Source organism: Pinus tabuliformis, chromosome 8 (genome assembly GCF_031772625.1).
Source record: "Pinus tabuliformis cultivar Carrire ecotype Pingquan chromosome 8, CPIR1, whole genome shotgun sequence".
NCBI lineage: Eukaryota > Viridiplantae > Streptophyta > Pinopsida > Pinales > Pinaceae > Pinus > Pinus tabuliformis.
Window position 1 is genome coordinate 1,921,328,782 of NC_142294.1, and position 19,055 is coordinate 1,921,347,836.

Consider the following 19,055-nt stretch of genomic DNA (forward strand, 5'->3'; position numbering starts at 1 on the left):
ATGCGTCCATCGATAGTACTGCTATGGTTCCTAACCCCATTTCCCTGCTCATTGGCCAGATAAGAGGTACTTCCCATGAGTCTCAGACTGCATGGGTAGGATGCCTCGATAGGAGAACCACTCATCCTGTCCCTAAGTCACCACAGGGTATCACAGGGGAAGGCTGAGCCATTCACCCTATACACAACGCACCAATAGGGGAGGGTGAGTCACCCTATGGTCGCTTGTTGCTCCAGTAAGTACCCCAAGCCCCCCGGAGCTCCCAGAGCTCAATGCATGCAACATGCAGGACCCTCATATGAGGGTCTCTCAACGACTCCAAGTCGTTTGGGGAAGCCACAAATTTGACCTTTCCCAGGGCTTTGACAGAATGTTTGCGACCTATACACCAGTCTCAATGCGATGGAGCCTCCTCGCTCATCGACGTACCATATCCCGGATAAGGTAGTATCTGATGCCTATATGCTAGAGCAATCATAGAATACGAGATTCCTCAACAATCGAATCCCCCCATGGTTGACATAGAGGATCACGGTGGTATCCATCATGTGTACAAACAACTCGCTGAAGAGCTTCCACAACCAGACAGCTTCACACGAGGTCATACTCGTAGCTATGTATTTGGTCTCAGCGGTGCTTATAGCAACCGACTTCTGCTTCCTGCTCATCCATGATATCGAAGCATAATCCAAAGAGAACTAGCTCTCAGAAGTGCTCTTGCGATCCTCCACACTGTCTGCCCATTGAAAATTCGAATAATCATGCAGCTTCACATTTCCAGCTGTGTATCTCAATTCATGAGAGATTGTGCCCCAAAGATATCTCAGAAGATTCTTGGCACCAATCCAGTCAGGCTCAACCATATATGAGCTCATCATGCTAACTGCAAAACATATGTCCTGACGGAAGTTCACCAAGAACATCAACGCGAGTGAGTTTATGAAACTCAGAGGCATTATCCAAATCTGGTTCGACATCACTACCATATAACTTCTGAAAGTTAAGATCCTCGAGGTAGTCACGGGCTTGTAGTTTACCATTCCACATCTGGAATCCAACTCCGTCTTACTTATGCAAATGAGAGGGTTTGCACCTATCAGAAATAGATCGTCCTCAGAAGGTGGCGGTATGAGAGGTCTATCATCCACAACCTTTGAGCAATGGTTTGGATTGGTTTCACTCCTAGTGAATCTCAGCTTCATTAGACAGCTATCAATCCTCTCATACTACGCTCGCGGTGTTTTGCTTCAAGCCATAGAGGGCTTTCTTCCACCTGTATACATGAGATTCTTGATCATGAATCTCAAACTCTTCGGGTTGTTCCAAACCTGTGGACCTGCTACATGAGGGGAATGGTCCCCTTGTAAGATTTTCCTTTGGCACATCCCCGACATGTACCTTCATGATCTTCTTGAATTCAGGCATCCCTGTCACCATCTGACTCGCATCAGGTAGGGCCCCATAAGTAGACCTCTAGTGTTATAGATGAGATATGTCAATTGACATGATCCCCAATGTCCCATCCTGCAACTTGATACAAATTGCCAACCCTGAAGCCATGAGCAAAAGCATCTTTGAAAATTCTATTTTCAAACACGTACCTTTCCATCGATGAATGCCACCCTAAAACCTTTGACTTCCATTGCCGAAATGGACATCAGGTTCTTCTTGTGATCAGGTACATAAAAGAGATTCTGTAAATGAATCGAGTTACCCTCATTCAATTGAGGGGTAACATTCCGTACACCCTTTTTGGGATAGGTGGCATCGACGCCAAGTATAATCCCATGCTTGTTTCCATCGCTACCAAATTAGAGAGAGCACCCTTCTATCTGATGAAGTGCCTTGAAGCACTATAATCAATAAGCCAGATTCCCAAAGAGTCTGAAGGAGAGGGCCAGTACAAGATAACGCTTCTTTATCTTATCATAAACAACATTTGATTCTTCATACCTGGGGTTCCTTTCTTTCTTTAAGAGTTGATCGTTTCCTTGATGACCTGCATTACATGTCATTCCTCTAATCATTGAAGATGTCCCTATAATGATTGTTATCATCATCAAGTGATGCGTCCCTACCATTCAGACATTCCTTCGCATAATGGCTGAACTTATTGCAAGCAAGGCATCTGCCTTTCCTTCCACCCTTAGATCTAGACTTCCCATTGAAGTGATCTTTAGGTAGGCCATCAAAAGCTTCCGCTGCGCCATTCTGATAATATTCTCTGCGTTGACTTCACCCTTGGTGAATTTGAAGAGGGATGAGGAATCCATTGACCTTTTGTCCTTTCCCAACTATCTTCGGTGATTTCTCTTTGCTATAGGGATTAATGCACGGTGTATGGAGAATGAAGGAACCCTCAAGGGTCTTCCCGGGACCCTTAGAAGATTGTAAGATTATTTGCAGCTGTCACAAAGATACATGCATGTCCATATAAAATAATTGACTATCAAAGCAAGACAGATTCATTACCTCGAGTCTCTGTGTAGAGTTGTTGGAGAGCGCAATGCAGCTAGGCGGAAGTCCCCTGAGCTGGCTCTAGATCAAGTCCTGCACATAGAAGAGACAAGCGTAATCACAACATAAAACCTTGATAATCAATGCATGAATATACAAAAGACATCTAGTTGCACATAACTAAGCTACTCATGCTAAAAGACATTGAATAAACATATAAATGAATTATAGTACCAACACCACAGAGTAGACAGTACAACTACAGTTCTATATTAATGTCGAAAGAGTGATTACAACCATTGGTTGCATCAACCTTCCCTTACCCCTCCAGCTCCTCTCTCTCTCTCCCTTCTTACCAACTTCTTATGCTTAAGTTTGAGACTCTGCTTGACAATCAAGTAAGCTATCCTTTCAAATGATTTGACCTCTATCACAATAGCCCTAGCTCTGCTTATGTAGCATGCGAGGTTAGGGTTGCCAAGTTTCTCCATGAGTTTCCTTAGGTAAAAGCAATGATGTTGCCATTCTTTTGAGCTCTTTCCCATTTGCCTACTTCATTAGGATTAGAAATCCCCCAAATAGGTCGAACTTTGATGTTTCCTTGCTTTTCTGAGTTGATTTAGGAGAGAATATAGGGATATTTCTTAGTCAATCCGCTCCTTTGACCCTTAGATCCTCATTAGGGTTTACTAACGCTGTCCCCGAGGTAACAAGTAGAGTTACTTGGGTCACTAACACTCCCTTAGGCTTGCAGAGAAGCTTTATAAAGCAGGTTGTTAGTGTATAGGCAGCGTTAGCTTGGAAACAAGGCTTGTGAACTTGGTCATTGCTTTAGTCATCATGTCTTTCCCCTCTGAGCTGATGAGGAGGTCATTTTACTGTATAACAGATGCCCCCTAAAGTGTGAGATCAGAGGCTGCGATGATGGCCGAAATACTTTACTTAACTGTTCTGTTCCTCTTAACAAAAAGAGCGAGAGGATCAGAGCTTCGGGCGGTACGGGAAACCTAATACAACACATATATAAAACAACTGAAATCATGTCCTGATTCGGGCATTCCCACGCTCAGTAGCTATGTCAGAGTGATTTTCTCAATGAAGAGATATGACAAGTCTGGTCGCCGATAAGCACAATGCGAATCCAGTGTCATAATAGGATCATTCTGATGAGCTGTCTCCAAAAAACAATATACACAACTTGGGAGAGGAAACAAGGCTGAGTGATGCAAGCCTCTACCCAAGGTCTTGATTTCCGCTTCACCGAATAACATAGATTGAGACATGTGAATATATGCGGCGATGTCAAACATGCATGAAATCGTCTGATTACTAGTCAATAATGGACACCATTAACAAATGCGAGGAAGGCCACCAATAATGGTGATGGTCTCCAAGATGCACAATACAACCTAGCGAGTGTGAAAAATGTGTTTGTCGTCGAACAACCGTAGAATCGCTTAACCAGGAGCCAATAATGAGAACCCCTGATCAAACATAAGGTGACCTGCCACTGATGTATGCAAGTACCAAGGCACTGAATGTGTTTCTGGGTTGTCTTCCTAGATAAAGTGTTGAAGTTGATAGAAAGAGACCTGTCGAAAGGTAGGCAATAATGTGTCCTACATCAATCGACATGAAACGGGACAAGAATGATTTGTTTTTTGAGGAATCTTTGAGCATTGGGTCAAAATGACAGAGGGCATGATGAAAGAATATGCTTGATGGGTTGATGGAGGAAACAAAAGGTTATCCCTTGAACAATAGAAGGCACGACAATAGTTTTAACCATGCAGCACTAGACTCATGAACACCAAAGAGTGTTAGGATACAGAGATGCAAGAACATCAGGGTATTTAGGCTAAACTCATAGGATGGTAAGATTCATATTGAGATGCCGTCACAAGGAAGGTTTATCTGAGGGAGTGCTATGTTGAAGGGAACGACTGCTGCCAAACCACACTTTCAAATACTAAACATAGTTGTATTGTCCACTTTCTCCATCTGATTAGTTTAGTGAGTCTAGATGGGTAAACTCATCGATCTTTTCATATTTTGAGAGTCTGAAAAGGACTGCAAAAAGAGCGACTCTATGTCCTATTTGATTAGTTTAATGAGTCCAGACAGGCAAACTCGTCGATCTTTTCATGTTTTAAGAGTTTGAAAAGGATCGTAAAAAGAGTGACTCTACACCTCGTCTATGTAATTTAATGAGTCCAGACGAGACAACTCGGTGGTCTTTTCATATTTAGAGAGTCTGAAAAGATCGTAAAGAACGACTCAGGGTGGTCCCTTTGTCATAGTTTTTAACGGGTGCGACAAAAGTTTAATAGTATACCCGGATCAGTTACTTTTCCATGAGTTAATCTATTGAGTCCGGATAAAGAGAAACCTATGCTCAATAGATGTTGACCTCATTTTGTTACGAGTATGAGGAGACAGACTAAACTCGATATTCGTCGTGAATTTTTAATGAGTCATGCGACGACAAACTCAATACCTTCATTGAATTTTAACGAGTCAAATGAAGAAAACTCAAGGTATCTTTTTCAGTTTAGTGAGCAAGGAAAAAGAGGTAAAAGAACTGCTCATTCCTTCTTCGTAGATTTAACGAGCCCGAAGAAGGGAAAAACTCGGGGATTTTTCGATTTAAGAGCGAGAAATGGTCCCAAAAAAGCAAGTGCTCTTTTTGTTGCCGTAGATTTTTAACGAGCCCAGTGACAAAAAACTCGGGATTTTTCGGTTTAACGAGCGAGAAAAGTACCTAAAAGAATGCTCGGGTCATCTTCATAAGTTTTTAACGAGCCTAAAGAAAAAACTCGGGATTTTTTTAGTTTTATGAGCGAGAAAAAAGTGCCTAAAATGAATGCTCAAATGATCTTTTTCAGTTTATTGAGCTAGAAAAAGAGCGAAAAAGAGTTGCTCGGACTGTCGTCGTATGTGTTTAACGAGCTTAGTGATGAAAAACTCGAGGATTTTTCGATTTAAGAGCGAGAAAATATCCCATGAAAGAAAGCGCTCATTGAGAATTGCATGCGGTGATTGCTTCCATTCATTCCTGAAAGTACTTTCATCAAAAAAGCAGTAAAAAATAGAAAAAGCAACAATTCCTATCAATATGGGGTCATGCATGATAAAAAATCATGGGGAATGGACTACTTCCTCTTTAATGATTTCAATAAATCATGTCTCCAAAAATAAATATAAGAAAGTTCTTGAGCTTTCACATTCACCATTTTCACTATTTGAGAATTGTGAGAGTGTTTTGGAGCCAAAGAGGAGTAGATTTTCCACGGACGATTGCGGGAGATCCAGGCGACCATTCGATGTGCCGTCAGTCCCAGGTAGATGCCAAAACCTTGATCTTTGCTTTACTTAACCTTTCTTATCAGTTTCTAGGGTGGATTTTTGCAGATCTGGGGAGCCCTAAATCAATATTTGTGCACTAACGCCCTTTGGCAGGCTTGCAGGGAGTGTTAAACGCCCTTTACGACCTGTTGGAGGGCGTTAATCCTCCCTGTGTACCACTAGGGGGAGCGTTAAAGCCTTAGAGTGCATTTTAAAACCCCATGCAGTGATTCCTGAAGCTTTGTTGCCCCATTTTGACTGATTTTTGGGTTGTTTTGCATAGGTTTCGGGCCATTATGACTAGCCTATGGAGAGAACGGGCCCATGACAACTAGGAATTGCTGATGCGAAATGATCCAACATGCATACTTGCATTGCGTCGCTGCGGTTTGTTGAAGTATGCAAAGTTGGACTTGATGAAAGGGTAGGAGGACTTGTTGAGATGGATTATCCAGTGCTGGGATGAACATGAGCAGGTGTTCAGGATTGTAGATCATGAGTTAGCCATTGACCACGATGATATTTACTTTTTGACTGGTTTGTCGTGCCGAGGAGCACAAGCAAACCTGACCGGGGGTAGGCCTGATCCTCGATCCACCCTAGAGCTGGTTCAATCTTACTGTATCCTTGAGAGTGGACTCGTCAGCAACAGAGTCCCCATAGAGAGGATTAGGTCCAGATCTATGAGGGCCATTTTATGGTTGATTGTGCGTTTGGCAGGGTCAAAGAGTCCCCACGTTGCAACAAAGGCCCAACTATTGCTTGCAGTTGACTGTGTCCAGCCTCAGATGTTCAACTGGTGTGAAGCAGTGCTTCGCCAGTTGAAGGCAAAATTGACCGCATGCAAGACTCGAACCCAACAGAGTTTTGGGTATGGCACTCTCATTGTCTCATTCATACTTGAGAGGGTACCTGTTATGCGCCTGAGGATGAGCTTAGGTCCCTTTGATCCGAGGGAGCTGAGATAAGGGCGATGGGCATCACTTGATCCTTGCACAGGAGGAGGACCTATCTGACACTTCTTCGAGGAAGAGTTCTTTGAGTGGCTTTGTGGCCAGATTGTGATGATTGACGACTATGCCTATGAGGGCATGGACTTCACCGACGACCCTGACTTGATGCTGCCTCCCGGGACCAACTGGGGTCCTCAAGGTGAGAATGATTTTTGAGAGTACTTAAAGTATTTTTGAGCTTTTGAATATTTATGTTATGTTTTTGTTGATTTTATGGGTGAACAAGTACTGACATGAAGCCTTTTGCTTGACATAGATGTGGTGCCATTACGACCTACAGGTGAACCTCGCCACATGAGGCAGGGAGGCCAACTACCTGCTAGGGGGGGTTATGCTGGTAATCTTCGCGAGGTTCTGAGGAACCTGGAGGGCTTGAGCATGGGTGTGCCTCCCCTTCCTATGAGGGAGTTCCTTGCTCATATGCAGCGGCACACAATCGGTGTGCCTGAGCAGTTTCTAGTTCCTCTTCGGAGGATAGCTAGAGCAGTGTTATCATTTCAGGAGTAGTAGGCTCTATTTAGCAGGCGCTTTGGCATAGCCAATGGGTGTTTATAGCTAGGCTTAGTAGCCATTTTGTACTTAAAACACCCAAGTTTTGGAATATTTTGATGTAAAAGACTAGATTCGATCTATATATATCTACAAATATTTTGGTATTTTATGATGTAAATGTTTTTAAGTGTTTTTTGTAAATTTTTAACTCTGTAAATTTTTACTTTTCATACATGTATCTATAGTGAATGAGATAGATGCCAATCTAACACATAGTTTGCCAATGAATCAACAACTGTATTAAATTCTCTAGGAATGTGCTCATATGTGATAACTTCAAATTGACGTTCCAAGAGTTGTACCCTTAAATAATGACACAACAAGGTTGGATTACGAATGTGATAACGATTTGTCAATTTCATAACAACAAGCTGAGCGTCTAACCTGACCACTAGATTGGAGATGTTCCTTGATGACGCTTCAGTGAGAAGTGAAATTACGGACATGTACTTAGCAATATTGTTGGTTGCAGTACCAAGAAAGACTCCCACGGAACAAAACATTTCTGACTCGAGTGTGTAAATGACCCAAGCAGTTGATGCAATGTGCTGTATGTGACGACTGACAACATCCGCATATCCTACATATGCTAAGGGTAATGAAGGCATCTGCAGTATGAGAAAGATGTATGAGACAAATACTTCAATAAATACCAAAACAATCCAATCACATCAAAAAAGAAGCAAAACTTATAAATACATAAAATTACAAAGCACATGCCTAGTGCAATACTAGGCATAATACTTTTTCAGATAGAGCCCATTTCGGGGCTCAACAAGCGGGACTCCTTCCCAGTCCTGAAGTTCATATGCCCCTTTCGAGAGGGCTTTTTGACGACATATGGACTGAGCCATAAGGGTTGAAGCGTTCCTGCCCCCAAGAGGTCATGTTTTTGATCATAGAGCAAAACAAGATCTCCCTCTTGGTAAGAACGAGGCTTGACCTTTTTGTCATACTGGGTTTTCACTCGGTGCTTGTGGGCCTCGAGTGCCAATTCGGCATCTCGACGGGTTTCATCCAGTTGATTTAGGTATAGCAGGCGCTCTTCTTCGACAGTAGTGTCGGGCAAGAGTTCAACGACGATTTGTAAGGAAGGAATCTGACACTCAATTGGTAAAACTGCTTCTAGGCCGTAAGCCAGTTGAAAAGGTGTGAAGCCCGTAACAGTGTTAACTGAAGTTCGGTATGCCCATAGTGCCGAATATAACATTCGATGCCAGTGAGTTTTATGATTCCCTACTAACCTACGGATCATGGTTTTTAAGACGCCATTGACGGCCTCTACTTGACCATTAGCTTGGGGGTAGTACGAGGATGATTGATCTTGACGAAAACCTAGTAGCGATGTAAAGTCAGACATCATGCGATTTTGAAAATGAGACCCATGGACTGTAACGATCGTGCGGGGTACACCGAAGCGACAGAGGACCTGATTAAACAGGGATAACGCCGCGGTTTCCCCATTGACCCGGAAGGTGGAAAGGGCTTCGACCCATTTCGTAAAATAGTCCACAGCTACAATAATATAGTTGTGTCCAACAGAGGAAACGTGATTGCAAGTTACGAAGTCTATCCCCCATTTGGCAAAGGGATCGACGGAGATAACTGGGTGCAGTAGGGCTGGAGGAGCACTCATTTTCTTCCTAAACACTTGACAAGGATGGCATTGTCGGATTGCCTTGATAAAATCTTTGAACAAGGTTGGCCAATAGTAGCCTTTGCGCAAAATTTTCTATGCATTAGATGTGCCAGAAAAATGACTGCCACATGCCCCAGCATGGCAGTCATTTAAAACGTGTTTCGCCTCTTCATGAGTGAGGCAACGTCGAAGAATTGTATCCGCACCATGACGATATAACGTATCGTTAAGCACTAAATAGTGTCGCGCTTGGTGGCGGATGCGACAACGGTCACCTGACGATAGCTCGGGGTGGAACCGTTGCGCTTGGAGGTAGACAAGAATGTCACCATACCAAGGGTCAGTAGTGTCGATAAGATAGACAACTTCATTCAGAAGAGGATCGTGGGCTATCTCGTTAGGATCGACAATGGGAAGATTTGACAAAAGTTTGGCGAAGACTAAGGAATTTTTCGCCTTGGCAACAGTGAAAACCAAATCAAATTGTTGGAGGATCACGATCCATTTTGAATATTTCCCTCCAATTACTTGATGAGACAAAATGTGTCTCATGGGATTCTCCAAGGTGATGACAGTAGTCTATCGCAGTAGTATGTAATGTCGGAACTGGTTGACAACAAAGATGACTGCCAATGACAGCTTTTCCACATGTGAATATCTGAGTTCAGGCTCAACCAGGCCTTTCGACAGATAATATATCACATGTTCACTCCGGTCATCATGAATTTGAACCAAGACCATTCCTAGAGAGGATGGCAAGGTTGTTAGGTATAGAAGAAAGTCACGTCCATAGTTGGGAGTGTTAAGGAGTGGGGTTGATATAAGCGCCTTTTTCAAGGCATCAAATGATCGTTGAGCTTGATCATCCCACAGATACGACACTCCCTTCTTAAGTAGGCGCATAAAGCCTTTCGTCAACTCAACATAATTTACGATGAACCATCGTAAAAAGTTTTCTTTCCCTTGCAAATGTTGGAGCTGCAGTATGGATTTTGGTTCGAGAAATTGAGCAATTGCCTTTACCTTATCGGGATCAACCTTAATCTCGTACTTGGAGACAATGAATCCAAGTAAGCGTGCAGACTCGACAAAGGAAACACATTTATGCGAATTTAGACGTATGTTATAAAACCGACACCTAAGAAATATGGCTCTTAAATGATCTAGGTGCTATGTTCGTTGTTTGGAATGGGCTAGAAGGTCATCCAAGTAAGCTTGAATGATATCCATGATATCGTGAAATTGTGTAGCCCATGGCCCTTTGAAATGTTGCTCCAACATTCTTTAAACCGAATGGGAGTTTTCGATAGGCAAAGATTCCCCATGGGAAAATGAAGGCAGTTTTGTGCTGGTCTTTGGGTTTTATAGCAATTTGGTTGTAACCTGAGAATCCATCCATGAATGAAAATGATTCACAACTGGCGCAGTCGTCGATGATCTGGTCGATGAATGGTGTCGGATAATTATCCTTGGGACACGCGGCGTTCAAGTCTCGATAGTCGACACATACGCGGATGGTTCCTTGTTTCTTATCGACAGGAACCAGATTGGAAACCCATTCTGTTAAGGGAACGGGGTAGATGAAACCAACACATAACAACTTTTCCACCTCAATTTTTTAATGGCTGCCATTTTGCAGGGTGGACTGGTCGAAGCCTTTGGCGGACATGTTGAGCATTGTCATATATCTTGATCTCATGCTCGACAATAGACGGATCTATGCCGGGCATTTCCTCGTAAGACCAAGCGAATACATTACGCAATTCCTTAAAAATGCAGGTGAAGCTTGCAATTTCCTCAGGATTGCAATCTGCTCCATTCTGGATGTTTTCCACGATGCCTGTCATGACAGAAATATCAATGAGCAATGTCTTTGAAATATTTCTTATGTTTCCTTCCGCGTCCAAAGTTTGGATAGTCGTATATGGTGAGGAAACGATTTCAGGTGTGGTAGGTGACAGGATTCGAAGAGGCATCATGTCCAAATCTGTTAAAATCGGCAACTAGGGCCAAACTCCATGTGGGTCATCTTATTAATGGAAGCTGATATTTTTCTTTGATCCCTCTCATCGAGAGGTGTAGGATTGATCTAAAGATCATTCGATTCCGATAAGTATTCATGGAGATATGAATTTATTTGTGTTATGGGACAATTTGTCAAGGTTGGCCAGCAACCAAATAACCCCCTCTTGTGCTCTACGTTTTAGTATAAATAGAAGAGGACTTTAAGTCATTTGACACACTCACTCTTGTGATCTCTCTTTATCCTGTTTTTGGGTTTAATGAAGATGAGATCTAGAGGGAGTGCCCTAGGATATACGCTGGCCTAATGATGCCCTAATCAATAGTAAAAGGAAGAAGCCTCATGATGCCCTAATGCCCTAAGGAAGATCAAATCACAGCCATGGAAGGAGATACTCTATAACGTTGTCAAGAAGGTGAAGGATGATCCCATTACGCTTCAAGGAGAGGCCTATATGCTAAGCAACCTAATGTTGTCCTAAAGGGGTCATATCCGCAGAGAAAGAAGACTCCTAGGCCGCAATCAATGAGGGTTTCATAGGCACCAAAAGGAGGCATGTATTCACTGTAAAGAGAAAGGCTTGACAAGCTCTAACCACAGTCCAATCAAGTGTCACAATCTGGTGCCCTAGACGCAGTCAAGGGAGAGATGCACACACAGTCAAGGAAGAGAGTTATACGTTGTCCAAGGAAGGGATTCAGTCTGTAGTTTTAACGCAGTCAAGAGGCACTATTACATAGCCCAATCTAGGAGCCCTAATCCGCAGTTTGATGAGGCTCCTATCTGCCCTAACAGCAGTCCAAGAAGGAGGTTCAAGCCACTGCTAACAAGGTTCCTAGCAGGTGTCAAATTGTCCATTAAACCGTTGTCCAAACATAAGTTTAAGATGCGTTTCGGTATGCCCTCATTCGCTGCCAAAGGAGGGCCAGTGTTGCCCTTTGTCACAGTCCTAATGGAGGACGTCCTGGATGCAGCAAATATAGGAGGAAAACCTTAATTGGAGGAGCCCTTATCTATGTATGAAAGGACCCTTAGACACAACAAGGAAAGTGGATCTAAAACTACAACAAGAGTTATTGTATTACAACAAGATGCTGTAGGTGGCAACATATATGTTTGGACATGATTTGTTCCTAGAACTGTTTACTTGGTTGGTGAATCAAAGCGCTGACAGCAAACTCAAGTATAGCAAACAACGTTGTAACAAGATTATGTCTGGGCATGTATAAAGGGTTCATGAGACCTGTTGGAAGAATCTCTTGCTACAACTAGCTGCATTTCTAGGCTGCAAGCCATAGCAAGCAGCTAAGGTTGTTCCATGATAGAGCTACAATATTGCTGTATGTAGCATGTAGGTGATAGCAAGACAGTGGCGCAACTAATGATGAAGTGCAACATAGCAGTGATTGAGTACAAATCAGTGATGGTGCAGCGTTGAGTGTAGATCAACGATGAGTACAACATTAGGTGTAGATCCATGATAAGAGCAACTCAATGATTGGAGCAGCACAGTGACAGGAGTAGCAACATGAAGTGCATAGTATGGTCATTAGGTCCAGCACTGTGATGATAAGTGCAACATGGTGCAGCATGGTGAGGTGCAGCAAGTGGACGAGATGCAACACTATGATAGGTGAAGAAGTCACCTTAGAGAATCAGTTGAAGCAACATGTCTTCAACTGATCTCATGTAGATATAGAAAGTGAAAGTGTTGACTTCTGTTGTAAATGTACTATCTCTCTCTCTCTGCTGAACTATTGAAGAACATAGAAGAAGAATGTAATATCCCTCCCCTTAGTAATAAATAATAAATAATAAAAATAAAAATAATAAAATAATAATAGATAATAAATAATAAATAATACAAAATAAATAAAAATAATAAATAATAAATCATAAATGTTAAATAATAAATGATATTAAAAAATACAAGAAAATAAATAAAAATAATAAAAATAAAAATAGTAATAACTATACTAAAGCTCTAAATAAGAATAAAAAGAAATAAAACAAAGAAAACAATAAAAAAAATCAGTAAAGCTATGAAAAAGAAGAAAATAAAAAAAGAAAGCTAAAAATCAAAAGAAAAGTAAAGAAATAAAACAAGAAAGCTAAAAATCAAAGTCGCATGTAGACACATGGAGTGTGTGCATGTGGTTCCCATCCAATGTTTGTTCTATTTAATAGATGGTGAGGAAGATGAGAGGCATTCTTGCATTCCATCTTTCCGAGATTCTATCTTTCATTCTCTTGGGAGAATGGTATTCTAAGACATAGGAGTCACTGACAGTAGTACGTTGATTGAGGGCTCGGGGGTGGCCAGTTGTAGCAAATCCTTGCATAATTGAGCCTACGGTTGGGTGGAGAGTCGTCCCCAAAACCTTGTTGCGGTAAGCGTACTTTTACCACAGGTAAGTACTATTCTTAGTTGAATTTAGTTTATTAATTACATGTTTATTTGGCTAAGTAAGTGCCACGTTGATTTAAATTTAATGTTAACTAGAAAAGTTAAGTATATATTTATTTTGGGCTGTTACATATGGTATCAGAGCAAGTTTCAACCCTTAGGGCCTATGGGCATCTAAATTTTTTTATTTTGTCGGGATATTTAACTTGACTTGTTTTTAAAAGTTACAGGATGCTTACTTTCGTACGAGTAATTTCCACGGCAACTGAACTTTGGAATCGGGGTTTCTAGATTCCGCAATTCTGATTTATTTTCATTAATTCATTAGCCATCTCTAACAATTGTTTGCAGGCTCTACCACAAACTGAGTGGTGTGTATTTTTATGATAGGTATCAGATAAAGTTCGTTTATCATAAATTTATATGTTGCGGTTCTAAAGGATAATTTGGTTCTGTGATCATTTTGTCCGGAAATTTTTATTTTATTTTATTTGTATTTGGTATTCATGGCAAAGTTTGATAAATATTCATAATTTTGTGAATGTTCAAAAGGTTTTATTAAAGTGGACACCCTAGTGGTCATTCTCTCATCTCATTTTACCCAAATCCTCTGTAGCAATAATAATAAATAATTCTTGGAATGAATCATTCTATGCATTTGACGCATGCATCAATGTTGCCGGGAGCATTCCATGTGGTGGGTTTGTCACGACTTGGGAAGTAAGGTTTCTTGCCATATACTACCATCTATTCCAACATTGTTCTAAATTTTGGAGAGTGACGCTGGGCGTCAGAATAAAATCAGATAATATATTCGACCAACAATGGAGTAAAATCTGAGCTGCGTAGGCCTTAATACATGTCACTATGTTTCCCTGAATTTTCCGTCGTAGCTCAAGTGCAGTCGTCACAATATCTTCCATACTTTACTCCTGAGGACGTTGCATAGTCCAAGCACCAAAGCGGGTTCCCAGGCCGAAACCAAACACCAAGCCATGAGTTATTATGAGAGAGGATCCCACGGGGCAACATATTCTTGCACAACGCACTTTTTAAGGAAAATTTTCAGCATTTGATGCGTTCCTTGCGACGATGTGGGTCGAGTCTGGCCAGCAGATCGATCCCTCTACAACAAGAACACTGAACTAGGGTTTCTGCTCCTTTCGGAAGGAAACTCGGTGTTCCGTCATTGGACGGATATTTTTGTGTTTTCTATTTCGTGATGGAAATATTTAATCCGATTAATTGCAGTAAAACAATCTGACAATCGGCATTCGACGGACCTGTGCACGTCATTTACTTGAATTAAATGTCTGTCAAGGTGGCCGCCAGAACTTTGGTAGGTGGTCATATCGAATGGCTTACATTACGGTCCTAGGGAGTGAATTCCTCTTTTTCTTGATTTTTCAGTTGACTCATTGGTGTTGGATTCTACGCCGAAGAAAACTGGACTCACCAATAATAACCCTGTCCAGGCTCTAGCGGACGCTTTGGTGGGATTTTCGGAGGTTTATAGCCGAGTCAAAGTCGCTAAAATGGATATTTTCACGAAGATGAATCTAGAGATCACTAGACTCTGGAAGAGGAGAAGAAAGAACGGCAGTGGCGGCATTTCCGGCTTCAGTTCCGTTTTAGTTTCTTCAAGCTCTGCATCTTCAGATTCAGAAGAAGAATAAATTGCAGTTAATGCCTTTCGGTGCATTACATTAAATGCCAGAGTCCTAGGGGATCGATTTTCCTTCATTTATTCAGTCAGTGCTACCGCTGGAGTTTTCTGAGCCCCGAGGGCATAATTTATCCGGCGCGAGCCAAATGTGGCATGAAGGATTCTCCGTTTGTCTAATGTTTTTGTCAATATTGATAGAAAGTAAAGGAGACGGATGAAACCACTAATTATGTTTTGCGAAGGTGTAATATTTAAGTTTTTGCAGTACAATGATGTGTGGTTTGATGGTAGGTCACATGGGCGAAGCCCGGGGAGACCGAAGTTCAAATCTCATTGAGTACAATGACCTGCTGTGGTGGGGCGAGAGAAAACTTAATAATGAAAAACAATTGGAAAACTTTTAAATCTCCTTGTTTTATTAGCATTTTTAGGTGCGGTTGATTGGTCATGAAAATACCATCAAATTATCCACAGTAATGGCCAATGGTAAATCTCGCCTCAAACATTATAAATATCTCTTCAACAGCGCATTTGGGATATGGATCTAGGATGAAGTTCTTTAATTGATGTATGTGACAACAACGATCCTTCTTTATTGTTTGCATTGTGCTAGCACAGGTTAAAGGCGTTCTCAAAGGGTGATTGATGTATCTCTTGTTCTGGAACAGATCAGCGTATGGGTGAGTTGTTGTGCACATGAAAGACTTGTGTCTTGTCTCTGACACCAGGAATCTTCGTAGTTTTATGCAGAGATCCAGAATGGAGTGCGATCTGATTTCAGAGATTATTTTAAGTTTGCATGGGTGAGAAATTTGATACATAGGAGTTCTGTAAGTCCGCATGGCAGGTTGTGCATGTTTTGATAGCGTGATAACTGGGTTTTGATAAGGCTGGTATGATCACTAGCAATGTGTCTTGCAGAGCTTGTCAATTCACACAGAGATTAGATGCTTATTTTCTATTGTTTATCTTGGTCATTAAAAGATTGATCAACCAAATTCTATGCTTGTTGGAGGTTCTTTGTATGTTCTGCATGTTCCTTCTTTTGTGCGCACCATATAATTCCTTAAGAAAAGATCTTGATGGCTCATGGGTTTATATGCACCATATAATTGTCTTTGAAGCTGAAGTGATTGAGAAGCTCTGTGCCTTGAAGGTTTTCCCAGGGATCTATACATAGAGCCCAATGATATCCTTTTGTATGCACACTATGTTATTGTAGTCTTTTTCAGAGAGTTGAACACCTTGTAGACTGCAGATCTGAATATGCATCGGTCCAGAGTAAGTTTATTTGATCAGCACTGAGACTTCTTTTGTTAATGACTGGTCTATCTGTCTATCACTAGTCTATCTGTGCACCATATATATAATTTTGTGAACGGAGAAGGGAAACACGAATGGATCATTTATCTGAAAGAGGGCATTAGTGGTGTATTTTCTGAACATAGTTACATAGAGTGTGCGCTAGTATGGTTCTAAAGTTTATGGCACATCTGGTTTACTTAGATCACACAATGTACGCAGAGGTTCGAGCTATTTTATACATTGAATGATCCAAAGAAAGTTTAAGGTTGTGTTTTCTGTGGTGTACAAGTTTTATTTGTTTCTCGCTTGGATCGATTACACATAGAACAAATTCTGAGCTAGATTTCCAGTTTCATGGATGTGTGGTGATGTTAGTCAATTGTGTATGGATATATGCATAGATTGAAGGTCCTTGATCTAAGTCCTTTACTGAATGAGCATTCTGATCATTTATTTTCTGAGTTTGCATTTAGAAGGTGTACTAATCTATGGGCCAGGATTTGTCGATAGACAGAGGTTCCTTGCAGAGATATGCAGAGTCGTTTAGGAGGGCGGAAATCAGGTTTCGAATCCCTGCAATGAGACATAACCGTTTCCTCAGTTGAGATTGTTTTTGCAGTACAGTTAGAAGACGAGAATTTTTTGTGGATCGTTTAGCGACGGAGAAGTAATGAGCTGCAGTCGAGATTCAATGGTGCTAGCAGCATCAATATGTGCAAACACCGTAACCTACAGTGCCACTATAACCAAGTACAGATTTCTGCTATTTCTACGCTTTCAATCGAGCATTTCTTCTTCAGGCGAGCATCATGTTCGTTTATCAGGTGTATCAACTATAGCAGCAAATATGTTACACCCTTGCCTGCGTTTAATATGATGTATTGGGTTCCTGTACACATGCAGGCAATTTTATGTCTTATCCGGAAAATTATTATAGCTAAATGTATTGTAATTTAAGGGATTTGATATGGTGTTGCCTTCGTGGGTGCGCTTGCAGGCAGGCCATATAATTAATAAAATGATTTTATTTTGTGTTGGGGAGGGATAACCTTCCCAGTCATCTGATCCGGTTCTGGGTCGGGTGGCGGTGTCTCTTCTTGCTTATGGTGTGGAATATTTCTTTGGGGTTTGATTTCTTAAATTTCCTTAGAGTAATCATTTAATAGCCATAAGAATCTCAAGATACATTCAATAACTTTGTTTAACGATTTATTTTGTTAAAAGCAATCCATTTAATTCTTCTAACATAAGTTATGATTGCTTAAACAGATACTTAAATATTTCACGCTACAACACAAACTTTCACTTTATCTTTATCCTTAAAAATCATGAATCTGTAGAATTAATATAGGAGTGACATATAACAAAGCGAAATTCTAAATGAGTCACCTAATTAAAAGTATATAGTTTTGTTATGACTCATTGATTCATTGGAAAAGTATATAATCTTGTAATCTTGGATGGTGATAATCTGCCCATAATTGACGATGTAAAAATCTCTGAAGGATTGCACTATTGATATGGTATACTGGCATGTTTTTTGGTAACAAATCTTTAATGTTGGTGTAACTACTCACCACCAGTTCATTTTACAACACAGTTTACATAGCACTTGAAGTATTTGGATAATTGAAGTTGAAATTTGTCACCAATTAAAGTAGTCAAATATGTTCCAATTCACAATGGATAAACTCTGATATCTTATTACCTTTAGATGATCATTGTTCACTAGCATCTGTTCATTATTTTACTGTTCAATCTGATCTAAAAACACAGAGATGACATTCCTTGAATGTTGATCATACTATTCACTAATTGGGTTGGATTGTTGTTCTCATTGTCCTTTAGCGATAGCAGTTGCTTGGCATTTCTCTGGTCTATTATTGCAAGAACACGACTCTCTCAATATGATCTTCTCATAAATTTAATTTTGCATTGCAATTGCCATTCAGATTACATGTATCTGCTCATTTACTACTCATATCATTTGTATATTAAACATCATCAAGCTACCATTGAAGTCCCCTTCATTCTTGAGTAAACCACAGGATGGTATATTTTAGTCTGCGAGGCAAATCGTACAAATTTGGATTTCAGTTCAGATGTTGAGTATAATGTTACATGGGGTTTCGTAATTCAAGGTTAAATGCATATATTGGATAAAGTTGTCTATGGAGAAGTGGAAAGGAGAAACTAAATTTTTTAAAAAGGATGATAACTAATGATAGTTCATGTGATTATGGCCAACTTGGATTAGATGTTTAAGGTGGTAGAGAAGAAGTATCACAACAGGGGTAAGAAATCAGTAAGAAGAAACAACCTATTTTAGAACATAATGGAAGAGTTTGGTATAATCATAACTTGGTACCCTAAAGGTATCACTATAAGGTCTATCTAAGGAGGATGCACATAAAGAAGAAAATATTGACAATCAACTAATGAAGTTGAAAAATCAAGGTAATAATGAAGGTTATTTTAAGGAACCTGTATGGTATGTTAAATAGAATGATTGGAGAAGATAAGTTGTGTGCATTACAACATCTATAACAATGAGAGAGCCACATTGTAAAATTTTCCATAGGTGACTAACTATATGAATGAATTATGGATAACAAGACGTATGATCAGGAGATTTTATTATAATAGAA